Raw genomic sequence first — 16,431 nt, 5'->3', positions numbered from 1 at the left:
TTTTTTTCAGGATATTGTGAATGGAGTGTTTTTCCTCATTTCCGATTCAGAAGTTTTGTTGCTGATATACAGAAATGCCTTTGATTTCTGCGTGTTGATTTTATATCCTGCCACTTTGCTGAATTCATTTATTAGTTCTAGCAGTTTTTTGGTAGACCCTTTTGGGTCTTTTAGGTATAGAATCATGTCATCTGCAAACAGTGATAATTTTGGTTCTTCTTTTCCTATTTTTATGCCTTTAATTTCTTTTGTCTGTCCAATTGCTCTGGCCAGTGTTTCGAGATCTATATTGGATAGAAGTGGTGATAGAGGGCATCCCTGTCTTGTTCCTGATTTTAGAGGGAATGCCTTCAATTTTTCTCCATTCAGAATGATGCTAGCCTGAGGCTTAGCATAGATAGCTTTTACAAAGTCGAGGAGAGTTCCTGTTATCCCTAGTTTTTCTAATGTTTTGAACATAAAGGGATGCTGTACTTTGTCAACTGCTTTTTCTGCTTCTATTGAGATGATCATATGGTTCTTATCTTTAAGTCTATTGATGTGGTGAATAACATTTATTGATTTCCGTATAACGAACCATGCTTGCATCCCAGGGATGAATCCTACTTGATCATGGTGCACAATTTTCTTGATGTGCATTTGCTTCTGATTCCCCAGAATTTTACTGAGGATTTTTGCATCTAGGTTCATCAGAGATATTGGTCTGTAGTTTTCTTTCTTTGAGGTGTCTTTGTCTGGTTTCGGAATCAGGGTGATGTTGGCCTCATAGAATGAATTTGGCAAAGCTCTCTCTTTTTCTATTTCCTGAAATAACTTGAAAAGTATTGGTATTAATTCTTCTTTAAAGGTTTTGTAAAACTCCGGTGTATACCCATCCGGTCCTGGGCTTTTCTTGGTTGGTAGTCTTTTGAATGCTTCTTCAATCTCATCCATTGGTATTGGTGTGTTCAAATTGTGTGTATCTTCCTGACTCAGTCTGGGCAAATCATAGGATTTAAGAAATTTATCGATGTCTTCACTCTCTGCTATTTTATTGGAATATAGGTTTTCAAAATAATTTCTAATTGTCTTCTGTATTTCTGTAGCATCTGTTGTGATCTTGCCTTTTTTCATCCCGTATGTTAGTAATTTGAGTTCTCTCTCTTCTTCTCTTCGTTAGCATGGCTAAGGGTCTGTTGATCTTATTTATTTTTTCGAAGAACCAACTTTTAGTTTTCTGAATTTTTTCAATAGTTTCTTTTGTTTCAATTTTGTTGATTTCCGCTCTGATTTTAATTATTTCTTGCCTTCTGCTACAATGCTGTTGTTTTGCTCTTCCTTTTCTAGGGCTTTGAGATGAAGTGTGAGCTCATTTATTTGTTGGTTTTTCCTCTTTTTGAGGAATGACCTCCAGGCGATGAATTTCCCTCTTAAAACTGCTCTCATTGTGTCCCATCGATTCCTATATGTTGTATCTGTATTTTCATTTATCTCTAAGAATTTTTTGATTTCCTCCTTTATGTCTTCTGTGACCCCTTGATCATTCAGTAACATATTGTTCATTTTCCATGTGATGTAGGATTTTTCCTTCCTTCTTTTATCATTGATTTCCAATTTCATTCCATTCTGATCAGATAAAATACATGGTATTATCTCCACCCCTTTATATTTACTGAGTGTTGCCCTGTGGCATAATATATGGTCTATTTTTGAGAAGGATCCATGTGCTGCTGAGAAAAAAGTATATCCACTTGATGATGGTTGATATATTCTATATATGTCAGTTAAGTCTAGGTCATTGATTGTGATATTGAGCTCTATAGTCTCTTTATTCAACTTTTGTTTGGAGGATTTGTCCAATGGTGAGAGAGGTGTGTTGAAGTCACCCATAATTATTGTGTTGTGGTCTATTTGATTCTTGAATGAGGAGAATTTGTTTTATGAACGTTGCAGCACCATTATTTGGTGCATAAATATTGATAATTTTTATGTCTTGTTGGTGAATTGTTCCTTTTAACAGTATATAATGTCCTTCCTTAACCCTTTTGATTAACTTATTCTTGAAGTTGATTTTATTCGATATGAGGATAGCCACCCCTGCTTGCTTCCGAGGACCGTGTGCATGGTATATTTTTCCCACCCTTTCACCTTCAGCCTGTGTATGTCTTTTCGAATCAGATGTGTCTCCTGGAGGCAACATATTGTTGGGTTTGTTTTTTTAATCCATGTTACCAGCCTATGTCGCTTTATTGGTGAGTTTAAGCCATTAACATTTAGAATTACTATTGATATATGGTTTGTACTGCCAGCCATGTTTAATTATTTATCTTTTTTTTTAAATATAGTTTCTTTCTCCATGATTAGCTTTCCCCGCTGTCCTCTGTCGTTACCGAGGCTCTTCCCCCTGATGGGTTTGGTTGTTGTTTTTCATTTCTTCCTCGTGTAGTGTTTTGCTCAAGATGGTTTGCAATGCTGGTTTTCTGGCTGCAAATTCTTTTAGCTTTTGTTTATCATGAAAGATTTTTATTTTGTTATCGTACCTGAAGCTTAATTTTGCTGGATACAGAATTCTTGGTTGGCATCCATTGTCTTTCAATGTTTGCAATATGTTATTCCAGGATCTTCTCGCTTTAAGTGTCTATGATGAGAAATTCGTTGTTAACCTTATTGGTTTACCCCTGAATGTAATCTGCCTCCTTTCTCTTGTAGCTTTTAATATTTTCTGTTTGCTCTGTATATTGGCTATCTTCATAACAATGTGTCTTGGCTTTCGTCTACTGTGATTTTGTGTGCTCCGTGTTCTGTATGCATCTACAATTTGTATATCCGTTTCCTTTTATATTTCTGGAAAATTTTCTGGTATTATTTCATTCAGAAGTTTATTCATTCCCTTGGTTCGATTCTCTGTACCTTATTCTATCCTGATGGCTCATATGTTTGGTTTTTTAATGTTATCCCGTATCTCTTGGATGTTTTTCTCGTGATTTTGTACCAGTCTTTCTGAGTTGGCTAGACTTTTTTCAAGATGATATATTTTGTCTTTTTTATCTGACATTTTGGCTTCTACTTGCTCCACTCTGTTAGTAATACTCTCAATTGAGTTTCTAATTTGGTTTATCATTTCCTTCATTTCTAGTATTATTGTTTGATTTTTTTAATAATCTCTATCTCCTGATAAAGATGCTTTACTTTTTCTTTTATCTGTTTATGTAATTCATTTTCAATGTGTTCTTTCACTGTTTGAATTTGCTGTCTCGTATCCTCTTTAAGGTTCCATTCCATCTGTCTAAGGTGTTCCTTGAATTCTTTATATGACCATTTTTCTGGGTACTCTAGGTCCTCCTGAATATTGAGGTTGTCTTTCATTGTTTGTACTCCCTTTCTTCCTTGCTTTTTTATGCTGCTCATATTACTTATTGTTCTGTTTGATTGCTGAGTTACTGTTGACTCTTCTAAATTTATTTGATGCTTGGGAGGAAAGATATTAGAAGGGAAGGGAAGAGGTCACTAAAGAGAATGAGGGTAGGCAAGTAGAACTCATGAAAGGGGGAATAAGAAAATTGTAAAGAGATGAAAAGACAAAAAAATAGAAAATAGGGGAAGAAAGAATTATTTTTTAAAAGATAATAATGATAATAAAAAAATGAAAGTTAAAATTTAAAAAAGTAATAAAAATTTTAAAAGGTTAAAAAAAATTAAAAACATAAAAAAAATAAAGAACAGCAACCACAAAAAAATGAAAATGAAAGAATAGAGAAAAAAAACCAAATAAAAAAAATAGCAACAATAATAATAGTAATAATAAATGCAGTCATTGATTTCGATTTCTTCTCTTCCAGTAGGTGGAGCTGTGCCCACTGGGTCAAGCTTCTCATCTCAATAGGTGGGAACCAGTCACTGTGCAGCAGCTCTTCCTCCCAGACTGGGCGGGTCTCCAATCCTGAGTGTCTAGGTCCTTCTCTTGTGTTTCCTGGAGCCAGGCCCCGCTCACCTGTGACGCTCACCACAATACTGGCTACACGCCAGGTCTGCTGCTCCTGGGAGCCCTGTTTTCATTAGCACCTGGGCACACTCTCCGTGTTTGCCTCCCTCAGATCCTAAGTTTGTAGAGCTTGGGCTGAGAAACCCCAGTGAATTTGCTTACCTTCTGGTAGCCACGCCCCCGGTATCTGGTGCAAGAGACCTCAGTTGTCAGCACTGGTGGGAGTGGTAGGTTGGAGTCCCGCGCCGCCGCGGCTCCCATGCCACTCCTGAATCCCTGGGTCTGGCTATGGCGCTCACAGGAGAGCTGGGAGGGGCCCTTAAGTTTTCCCCACTGTTCTATAGCTGAAAGAGCTGTGATCAGTCAAAAACAGAGATGATGACGTCAGCTCTCCAAGATGGTGGCCGCTGGCTTCCTCTGTGGTCTGACCGATGTGGAGAACCGAATTGGACAGCTTCCTTCCCTTCTCAAGCCCAGAATTCAGCTCTGAGTACAGTATTTGCACAGCTGGCGGGAGCCTGCAGAATCCATAGCCCTGTATCTTTGTGTTGTTATCTCGTCGTCGTTTCCCAGCGAGCGCTGCAGACTCTGGCCGCGGGGCGCTTTGCTGAATAAGCAGCGTGACCCTCCGTGCGGACAAATCTCTCGCGTTTGAGCCCCAGTAGCTGGTCCTTATGCGATGGAGATCCTTCCTCTAGGTTTCGGAGCACCCCAATTTTGCTGGAAATTCCTAACAAGCTAGCTTTTAGCCATTCTACCTTGTCATTTTCCTGCTCAGTGACGCGGTACACTGGGGTGCTGCACTCCCTTCGCCGCCATCTTCTCCTATCTGGAAGAGAATATTTTAAGAGGGAAGTTATGACCAGCCGATGTGTCTGGTGCTTTTGATAGACTGTCAAGATTTTCTTCAGTCAATAAGGTCAATTCCAAATTGATTCCTCCACCCATCTCTGAGCCTCCGCGAACGCTACAGAGCAGTCGGCCTCTACATCCTCCATCCCTTCCATGGCTAGGGCAAAAGAGGGAGAGACTCAGTGGGTGCTTGGAGTGGCTGGGGTGCCCTCACGTTTCTCGGCCCAGCGTCTGGGAGGGGACGCGAACTGGAGTCCCAGCCTCTGCTCCGGCTGCGAAACTCCCAGTTCTTTGCCCCTTTGTTTGGCTTTATCGTTTTAAGGTTTCGAAACCTACAAGAACCTGTAGACGTTGCAGTTGCAAAACTCCTGAAAGAGACCCAAGTCCAAGGGGACCCGAGCAGGCGCAGGAGCATAAGGAGCAGACCACAAGCTGCACCCCTTTTATTTTTCTTTAGAGTCAGGGTCTCACTATGTTGCTTAGGGCCTGATGGATTTGTGTAGACATGCAAAGAGACGCTTGTGGAAAAAGCATTGTGGTTATGCTGTGGACCCAATGATGAGGTGTGTCTGTTCAGCCCAACTTCATCTAAATTTCTTTTGCTTTTGATCCCCTGGAGAGTGTTAGTTTCACCACTTTCTCCCATAATGGGATAACGTCAGTCAGGACTGAATTGGTAATAATATATATATGAGTACTGAGCTGGTTTGGGGGAGTACAACTGTGGGATTTAATCATTTTCCTTGGTGGTACGCTTTTTTTTTTTTTTTTTTTTGGTGGTGGGTGATTTAACCAGGAGTTGAATTCAACCTAGAGTTCAACCAGGGATTGAACTCTACCACTGATCCACATCACCAGCGCTATTTTATGTTTTACTAGAGACAGAGTCTCACTGAGTTGCTTAGCACCTTGCCATTGCTGATGTATGCTTTGAACTTGTGATCTTCCTGCCTCAGTCTCCCAAGCTGCTGAGATTATAGGCGTGTGTCACCCCACCCAGAAATGTGGTAAGTTGTTTTTTTAAAAACATATTCTGTTAGTTGCCAATAGACCTTTATTTAATTTTTGGACTTCTTTAGAGACAATGAGTAGATAGTGTGATTCATGATGTCAAGAACCCACAGTTAGACAAGCACATATACACTGAAAAAATTGCTCAGAAATAAAGATAAATATTGCATTTATAGGCCTATTGTTCTCATCTCTTACACTGATAATTATGGAATATAATTTTTTTTTTTCCTGGTTGTGTGTGAGATAATGCTTAGCTAAGAGGGACTGTGGAATGTTTGGCTGTATAAAGATATGGCTTGAACTATCTATGTCAACTTTTTCAGGGTATTTTTTTTCTTTTGATCTCATTTGCATACCTCAGATATCTTACTTCTATAATACTGGAGAGTAATATGAGACTGAGAACATACAGTGAGTATCTGCAAGTCAGATCATTTCATAAGTTCTCTGAGAAATCAAGGGTATCCACAGCTACTATAGGTTAAGGGTATAAGCACAAAATGATGGAGACAGGTGCAGACCTCATGAATTCAGCAAAGCCTTTATTCAGCTGTGGAGTCAGGCATCAGATGGGCAGACTTTTTGGTTAGAAATGGCTGCTGGTGTGGGTTTATATAGGTTACACACTGGGAGGTAACTTACCCATTGAAGACTTTAACAGGATGTGGGCATTCAGGAAAAAGGTTGTGAAAATTAGAAATTTGTTTTTACTGGCAGTGTTTTCATAGGGCAAGAATGGAGGGTGCATTGTCCTATCACTGATAATGGATATATTGAGACAGGTCCAATGCTTGCCCTTTACCAGGGATGTCCTGTCACTGAGTGATGTTTGCTTCCTTCCCAGGGATTTTTATGTCACTGGGAATGGAATTATTGGGAAAGGATCAATGTTATCAATGTTCTGCTTTTTCCTCCCTTCCTGTTCCCAGGCCACACTATTTGGGGGTTGTCATTTGCATATCCTTGATTGCAGACTCTGAAAAGGCATAATGTATAGGGGCAATGATTTCAGATCTGGCTGCTTCTTGCTGAGAAGGTGTGAAGTGGAGGAGCCCTGCTTTCAGAGTTCTGGAAAAGAACATGGGTTCTCTGGTGGTTGAGGCTTAAGAGGAGTATATGTGGGAGTAGACTTGGGGCTCAGGCACAATCCTCCTTTTGTGGTTTCAAAAAATGGGACTGTGTTCTGGAGGGGGCTTGAGCTAGGTGGGTCACCTCATTATGATTTTTTTTGTACACCATTAAGAATAGGGAGAAGAAAGGTTATTATAATAAAGGTGAAGATTAACTGATTTGCTAGTGCTAGGAAAACAATTTTAGCAGGTCCTATCATTGGAGAACCTATTTCTCTTAATCAAGACCATTGTATCCCTTTCAACCTAAGGGTGCACTTTCCAAGATCTCAGGAGTTTGGGTCCTTTGGAGCATTGCAAGCATGACTAACTTTGGAACCATATTTCCCTAATGGTTTAATCATTTCCAACTTATTTGACAGACTGTGTAGAACAACAAGAGAAATTAACAGTATAGTTCTAACTCGTAGCCCAGCTATATGTGTAGAGAAGTACTTCAAAGGGTTAAGGGAAGAAATCCGTTTAGTTAATCTGCCCCAAATTTCTTATCAAAACTTGGTGTTTTTGCATTAGCTATGGCAGAACTGGAGATTGTAATTTTAATCCAAACAAGTATTGATATGAAGAGGATCCAGTCCCATTAGGTGATTACATATATTTTGCCACTGAATCTGTGTCATCATATGAATCTCTAATAGCAGAAAATTGGGTGATGTTACAATGGCACTGAAGTCTCTGAGCCCATTGTAAATCTTGTACTTATTCTCCTAGTCAAATAATAGAATTTTTTATTTGTTGAATTTTATTTGAATGATCTGGATCCCTATGTTGTTGAGTTTGCCAAGACTCGGTAAAATTCTTATGGAATTGTTGAAGGTAATGGGTGTTTGGACCTTCTGATGCGATGTCTCCACTGCAGTAGAGGCAGAGGTAATGATGCCAGTCAAAACAACAGTCCCAGCTCTCAGCCACCAGATGAGCCATTTAGCGTGGTGTTTCAGTGCCTCAGTAGTTTCTGCATTGAATGACTGAAGGGGCCTCCTGCCATGGTCCTTTTAATTTTACAAGGAGCCTTTTGAGAGTAATTATAGTTTGTGCTGAATTTTGCCATAGAGTTGAAATGTTGTTGTAGCATACACTTTATACACATTTAACATAATATAGATTTTGTGAGGCATCATATTGTATTTGAATGGGTGTGGACCCTAAAACATAGGGATTTAATACATATACTGGGAGATACAATACCTTATGGAAGCAAATGTTTCTATAGATAACATTTTTCAACTTATTATATTGAGAATCAGCATTCCAGATCCCAAATGTCTCCTCAGTCAGACCTATTTTCCGTATCGGGTCCTTAATTGGTCCAAAATGCATTCTAATGGCAGGTAATAATTCTCCCTAAGACCAATATCTAGTGGAGTTGGAATGTAAAACAGTTCTATAACTGTCCTATGAATTGTCCCTATAAGGTAATTTTCATTCTAAAGTTTTAGATTCAGCATCAGTCAGTTCCCCAGGAGAACCACAATCTATAACTTGTTTTCCTGCACAGAAATATTCCAAGGATGAGGTGTATCACCTTCAGACCATTGTAAAACTTTCGGTGAATGATTTCTGTGCCAATGATAAGAGCACATGGGTCTGCTTCATGAGTAATTAACATTAACTTCCTGGCATGCAGGTGAGCCTCTGCCAGTGAGGAAAATAAGCCTGGCCTCTTGATCCTGTTATTTTGGGACATATGTAAGCCAAGTTTTGAGGCCCAATTTTTGAGAGAAATGGAAAGAGGGGGTGAGGAGTGCAGTCCTGAATAATTGAACCAAAATTGTTGGGAGGACCTGGTAGTCAAGAAAGGACCAGGCAAGAGGCTTGGAATTCAGATAGATTGAAGGGGGAGGATCAAACCATGTTACTGGGTGAGCAGTGACAGGCTGTAGAATGTGGGCCCTATAAGCCTGTGTCTCTAGCCATGCTCGCAGTTGTGCATATTGTGATGACCAGCATGAGGAACATGCTAATAGGAATAATGAACTGACCTGTTTTCCTCAATTGGCCCCCACCCCGGTTGTCTCTCTTGTTTTCTTAACCTAACCCCATGGTCTGAGGTGTGTCTTCTAGGCTCAAGACATTAACATTTTTGCCTGTACAGAGAGGATTCTCACTGAGTACATCAGCCACTTCTTGTCTCTGCTGTTTCTTGTCTGGTGTGGCAGTTTGTGAAGTTAAAGATGATATGTGGAAAACACAAACAGAGGAAATAAATTTGGGTGGGTGTCAGGAAAATGAATGTTCCTTGAAGCCAGGGATCTCAAATGAGTTTTAATGTTTGAAGAGGAGAAAGATGAAGGGGGAGTAAATATGATGAATTTAATTTCACTCTTGAGTGCTATTAAGAAAAGGTAGTAGAGGTTGGGGTTTTGGCTCAGCAGTAGAGCACTCACCTAGCAAATGCGAAGCGCTGCATTCGATACTCAGTACCACGTATAAATAAACAAGTAAAATAAAGGTATCGTGCCCAACTATAATTGATAAAATATTTTTTAATTGTAAAAGGATACTTAAGACAGTAACACTAAGAATTCTGGGTATGAGGATCAGCGCTATTCCTCAGGAATGTCTGGGAGGTAGATCATGTGTAGTAGTGTGAGGCCTGTGAGAACAGAATGGTAAGTGGCATTACAGGAACAAATTGGAAATTGCTTAAATGGATTTGGAATGGGTGGCATTGTATTTTGGTTGTGGTGGGTGTGGTCAGAATCACCTCAAAATGGCCCTTTCATTTTTTTTTTTTGATAAGGGGAGAGGTAAACTAAGTCCCTTATGGAAATAGGAGGAGGGGATCTTGAAGATTGGGGGTTGGAAGATGAGTGAGGGCATATTTCCAGAGGGCATCCCTGAGGTGAGGTAGGAGGGTTTTGGGACACCTGAGGAATGCTAGGTGGTTGAGGTTGAATGGTGGTGGGGGAACAAGGGGTCTTCCATAAAGAAGTCCAAGGAGGCTGATCATAAGAGGATTTGGGGGCAGTCCCTGGATCCATGAAGGGCCGAAGGGAGGAGCTTAATCAAATCCAAGGAAATCTCTAGATAATTTGGTTAAGGTTGCCTTTAAGGACATATTTGTCCTTTCAACCTTTCCTGAGGACTGCAGACGATAGGGAATGTGGAAATTTCATTTTATATTTGAACTTTAGCCAATTCTTGGGTAATAAAGAAAGTAACTTGGGGGCCTATATGAGACTGGAAGGTAAATCAAAACATGGAATTATTTCTTGGGAAATTATGTTGCAATGGTAAAAGCCTTCTTATTGTTGGCTGGAAAGGCTATGACCCATCCAGTAAAGGTGTCTATGGAGTCTAAGAGCTATTTGTTTTTCTTACAGGAGACATGTGGGTGAAGTCAAGGTGCCAGTTGGTGCCAGGAAGGTCTCCCTAGCTTGGTGTGTCAGAAATGAGGGTGGTCTCACATTGGGGTTGGGGTTATCCTTGAGACAAGTGGTTCAGGATTGAGGAACTTGATGGAGATACTGTAAATCTGAAGAGGACAGGTTTAGTGAATTATTAAGGAATCATTGGAGGGAGCTCATATCAGGGTAAGATAATAGGACTTTAGTTTCTTCAGGGAGAAAGTGGAGATTTGTGAACATAGAGGCTTGTGATAATTAAGGTTGGTGGTAAGAGAGAATAGCCTGCTTCTCCAGCCAGTCCCCTGTATTATTTCCTAAGGAAATGTATCCCTTGCCAGCCTGATGTCCTTCACCGTGCAACGCTGCCATCTTGTGGAATAGAGGAGCAGCTTCAAGCAAATTTTTTATGTAATTAGCATTAAGAATTCCTGCTTGAGGAAGAAAACCTCTTTCCCTGCAGATTAGGATATTAGAATGAATTATGTTATAAGTGAATTTGGTATCAGTAAAAATATTGACTGATTTGTTTTTGGCTCATGATACAACTTGAGTGAGAGCAGCAAGTTCAGCTTGTTAAGATGTGGTGCCTGAGGGGAGGGGAGGAGCCTCAATGAAATGGGTGAGGACAAAAGAAGAATCTGCTGTAATCTTTCCTTGAAGTATAGCGTAGCCTGCAAGGTTTGGGGACTGTTAGCACAAAAGGACCAGGCTGGATACAAACTTCATGGATCAGCACAGCTTTTATGCAGGAACAGAGTGCTGCCTCCGATGATCCCACTTCTCAGAAGGTGGAAAATGAGCCACGCGCCCAATGGGGAATCAATGCTTATGTAGGTTACAGAGAGGTGACTTAATTAATGAGTACTCGGGAAACAGGTTTGGGAGAATTTGAAAATTTGTTTTTACTCTACAGTGTTTTTACTTGGAGTAGAATGCAGGGTCTGGGGTCAGCATTCAGTGTTCAACTCTTTCCCTTCGGAGTCTCATTGTAGTGTTACTGGGAAAAGATTTATTTGTGGAAGTATCAATGCTCTGGCTTCCTTTATAGGGATTTTTCTGTCACTGGCATAGAATGCAGTGGGCAATGGTCAATGCCATCAATATGCTGGTTTTTTCTTTACCCCCTCTTCCCATGCCACAGTATTTTGGAGTTTGTCATTTTCTATATCCAACAGGGACTCTGTCTGGGAGCTTTCAATTATGAACCAGTCTGGAGAGTCAGGGATTGGGTGATCAGTTATATGTGAAAAGGGGTTCATTAAGAAATCAAGGGAGGGGTTGGGGTTTTGGCTCAGTGGTAAAGTGCTCTCCTTGCACAGGCCGGGCCTTGGGTTCAATCCCCAGCACCACATAAAAATAAATAAATGAAATAGAGGTATTATGTCCAACTACAACTATAAAATAAATATTAAAAAAATAAAATAATTCAAATCAAGGGTTCAGGAGAAGAGTGAGGAATCACAGGGGCAGTGTGGATTTTGGTTGGGAGAAGAGTGGCAGGGATTAATAGGGAGTCTTGCTGCTACCTAGTTAGGGGATCCAGGAGTTGTGCATGCAGTCATTGGACTCTGGTTGGGGGAATGTTGGGGGAATGAAGAGAAATGACCAGGAGCTGAGAAGTTCTGAAAGAGAGTGTGTGATAAGAATAGTAAAAAGTTGACATAATACAAATGTCAAAAAATGTTTTTTTCTGGCCTCAGGGATCAATCAGTAGGGCTACAGTCTCTAAAACCTTGAGGCCTAGGGCCAACCTTGATAAACTAATTCTAATTGTTTGGATGAGAATGTCCTGGGGCGGGGGATATTCCTTGATTTCTGCTAAAGCAGTCTCAAGGACTCCTTTGTCTTCTTTGCCTGAGTGGAGTGACAGGAAGAAAGGCTTATTAGGGATAGGTAAGTAAAGATTTAGTGATTCCAGAAGAGAATTCTGGAGAGTAGAAATGGTGGAAGAAAAGGAATGGGGAGATGGAAGAAGATCTAAAAGATTCCCTTTTGAGGCTTCATAAAAGAGTTTGGCTATGAGAGGGAATTTGGGTATCCAGATGGGAAAATACTGAAAAAGTCCTAAGAGGGAAAGCCTATCTCTCTTAGTGGAAGGTAGGGGAAGGTTCTTTAAGGCCTGGAGGCATTCTGAGGGTATTGTATGGGAGTTGGGGGGTCAGAAGGATACCTAACTATAGCAGCTGAGGGGAGCAGAGCAGGGTCTTAGATTGAGAGACCTTGTACCCTAGGAGGCCAGGGCATTAAGTAGGGTTTTGGTGATGTTTGGAGAATTTGGGGGATGGGCTACTGAGCAGGACATCATCTACATGTTGTATGAGATGGCTGGGAGATAAATTTAAGGTGGACAGGTGTTGTTGGAGAGCCTGGCCAATTTAGCGGGGGCTATCTCGTATGCCCTGTGAGAGAACAGCCCAGGTGAGCTGCTGAGACACATTAGTGCCTGGGTCAGTCCAGTTAAAGGCATAAGTGAGCATGAGGCAGGATGGAGGGGAATAGTGAACAAGGTAGCTTTCAGGTGGAGCACTGAGAAATGTGTGGTGGAGGCTGGGATATGCATAAGGGTATAGGGACTGGATACTGCAGGATATGTGGGAACACTTGCCTCATTGATTTTTCTGACATTCTGTATTTGCCAGAATTTGCCATTGGGTTTCTTTACTCTGAATATGGGGGAGTTGTGAGGAAAGGTGGTTGGTATGACGAGATGGACCTATAATAAAAATGGGAGATGATTGATGTGCTTTAAACTTCTGAGAGTCAGGGAGTTAATGGATATTGGGGAAGGGAACATAGTGGTATTTTTTAGTTGGATATGAAGAGGAGAGTGGTGTTTAGCTATAGGTTGAGAAGTATCCTATATTGTGGGGTTGATTCCAATGGGCAAAGAACAATCAGACGCTTAGGGGACTCAGGGACTAGATCTAGGCCAGAATGTATTAAGAAGATGGTAGTAGAGTTTAAAGGGGGGATGATGATTGAGGCTTTTACTTTGTGGAGCAGATACTGTCCCAGTAGGGAGAAGGGCAATGTGGCATAAGTATAAAGAATGGATAATGAGAAGCATTGAATTGTGCAAAAAATGGGAGTGTCTTTAGTGGATATGTAGTGGTTCCTGAGAGTCCTATAATGAGGGTGTCTGCCAAAAAAGTGGGTCCAATCCATTGTGTCAAAAGTGAACGGCTTGCAGCTGTGTCAATCAGAAATGAAACCGCATGGCTGTTCACCCACCCTGTAACCTGGGGCTCCTCAAATGGACAACCTGAGGAGGTAGAGGCAGTGGAGCCCAGGCCTCCTCATTCTTGAAACTCAATGAATGGGACATGGGAAGAGGTAGCTGCACCAAGGGTAATGGTGTCCTTGCCTGGGGATAGCTCGCCTTCCAGTGTCCTCAATGCAAAAATTATAATTTTTTTAAACTAAGCAGTGTTTTTACAGTGCAATAGTGGAGGGTCTATTGCACTGCCACAGGAAAGGATATCTTGGGAGAGGATCAATGTTTTCCCTTTTTAGGGATTGTCCTATCATTGGGTGATGTTTGCTCCCTGTTTTGGAGGTTTGTGAATTTCACATCATTGAAAAGCAGTAGGCCTAAAACCAGGAGGAATGTGGTGTATTGTTAGATTTCTGTTACTGTAACAAACACCTGGGATAATCACCCTATAAAAGAGAAAGGATTTCTTTTGTTTCACAGCTTTGGATGATTCAGTCCATAGTCAGTTGGCAAGGCAGCACAAGTTGAAAGGGAGTTCATGGTGGAACATGCTGCTTACATTATGACCTGAATGGAAGAGAGAGAAGGGTGGGGAAGAAGAGGTATTGGGCTCTATTTTCCCCTTCAATACTGGAAACCCTCAAGCCTCAATGACCAGAAGATATCCTACTAGGCACCCCCCATTTTTTCTGGTACTAGGGATTATGAGCTGTCAACAGCTCCTCTTTTAAAATCTTATTTTGAGACAGGGTCTTTAAAAAAACTTTTAAAAATTATAAATACAAAAAAGTTGCAGGGTCTGCTTACTACTCACTTCATGAAGAATACAACTGACACTAGGATTGCTGTATGTAATCACATGGATTTATAACCAATGTGATCCTTCAATCTGTACATGTGGAAAAATAAGAATTCATACCCTATTTGAATCAAATGTATGATACGTCAAGATCATTGTATTGTCTTGAGCAACTAATAAAATATAAAAAAATACATAAAGTAAATGTGTAAACCAAATAGAAAATGATAAAATCCCTGACCTGAAGTACACCAAAGGACCCTAAAATTTCTTATGGCATTTAACTCTTTTAGAAATTCTCAACCTTGAGATGCAACATTTAACTGAAACAAAGATTTTGAATTACTTAATATAAATTATATAGTGCATAGCTAACTAGCCAGAAAATAAGGAAAAGAGTATTTATAAAATACAACCAATCCATCAGGAACACATTTACTCACTAATTTTAACAAACACACATATTAAAGATCTTTAAACGCATGAGGAAGAAAATGTCTTCCAATCCTGACATTTCCTTGCTGACCGGAGATATCAGTCCTTAAAAAAAAATATAGGTGGTGCTCCAAACCACAGATTACTCTTCATGTTATGGTTTTACATATATGGTTTTACAGCCACCTTTTTCTTGAATGCCCACATTTTGTGGGCTTAATGCCCACCTCTTCAAAGGCTAAATCACCTCCCTTCTTAAGGGACAACATCTTCAGGTAATCCCAATTCCATGTGAAAAAGAAGATAATTTACCTTCAATACTAACGTACAATTTTAAAATTGCAATGCATTTGTGTATTTACCTATATTTGAACAGTTCATCCCATCTTTGTCTTCCCAAGTATGTAGTTTTCAAATTCTGTCTTTTTATGTTCCCAATGGGTTCACAGCAAACATCTTACCAGTGTGAACAATGTCTTTAATACACATTCCGTTTCTGCTTTCTGTTAACCTCTGTTCCCTAGCAATGTTCCACATAAACTGCTGTAGTGTTTCAATGCATGCAACCCACCTAAATCCTCCGAAGGATCTTGCTGAATTTTTAAAATATATTTATGTTTGAGCTTAAGTGGACACAGTATCTTTATTTTATTTTTGTGTTGTTTTGAGGATCAAGCCCAGTGCCTCATGCATGCTAGTGAGCACTCTACCATTGAGCCACAACCTCAGCCCCTTTGCTCATCTTTTAAAGTTATTTGTCCTTCTGATGGCTCTAAGCCAACATCTATGAAATCTATCAAAACAGGATGTGTTCGTTTTCACTGTAGATCCATTGGCTAGCATAGATTCCCAACCATGATAGCTAATGAAGGCATCTAATCTTGAGGCTTTATGCTTCTACCTCAGACTACCTTGTGAAGAATTCTGGTCCCAGGAACATAATGGTTGGTTTAGTTTTGCACATCGTGGTTATCACCATAATTGGCTAGACCATCCATGGAATTGATTTTGGGCACAAGGAGACAGCATTGACCTCAGTAATATGTGAGCAACCGGGAATATGTATTGAATGTCCACTGGGGTCACAAAACAATGTCGGCACTGAGAAGGGAGCGGGAAGCAAGTCAGAAATCTCCTGTCTTTCTGGACATCATATTCTAGTGGGCAAAGAAAGACAATAAACCAACCAAACCATATCAGAGACGGGTCAGGACTATCAAGAAAACTGAAACAAGACCAACTGATACAGGGTAACTGGGTAGCTCCTTAGAATGGATGGACAGGGAAGTTCTCTCTGAGGAGGTGACATGAATGATAAGATGGAACCAGCCAAGTGAAGAGCACTACAAAAGCACCTCATGAGAGTAATCAGCTGGGCAAAGGTCTGGAGTGGAACTGCAGATGTTCTGAGGGTGTGGCTGGAGAGTAGCAAGGAAGAAAGAAAGTGGGAGATGAGGTCAGTGAGGCCACAGTGGCTGAATCACTCTGCAATCCAGGTAAAGAGTGTGACTTCTAATGCTAAGCCTCACAGGAGATCATTGGAAGATTTTAGGTATTTTTTCCAGATACCTAATACATGGAGAGGAAAATAGAGACAGGAATAAGGGATATTTGGAGCAATTGAGAATTAGTTGACACTAATAAAATGTGACTGTTCTGGGTAGGACCTATGTACC

Source organism: Callospermophilus lateralis, chromosome 14 (assembly GCF_048772815.1).
Source record: "Callospermophilus lateralis isolate mCalLat2 chromosome 14, mCalLat2.hap1, whole genome shotgun sequence".
NCBI classification, from domain to species: domain Eukaryota; kingdom Metazoa; phylum Chordata; class Mammalia; order Rodentia; family Sciuridae; genus Callospermophilus; species Callospermophilus lateralis.
This window is presented reverse-complemented; position numbering follows the sequence as displayed.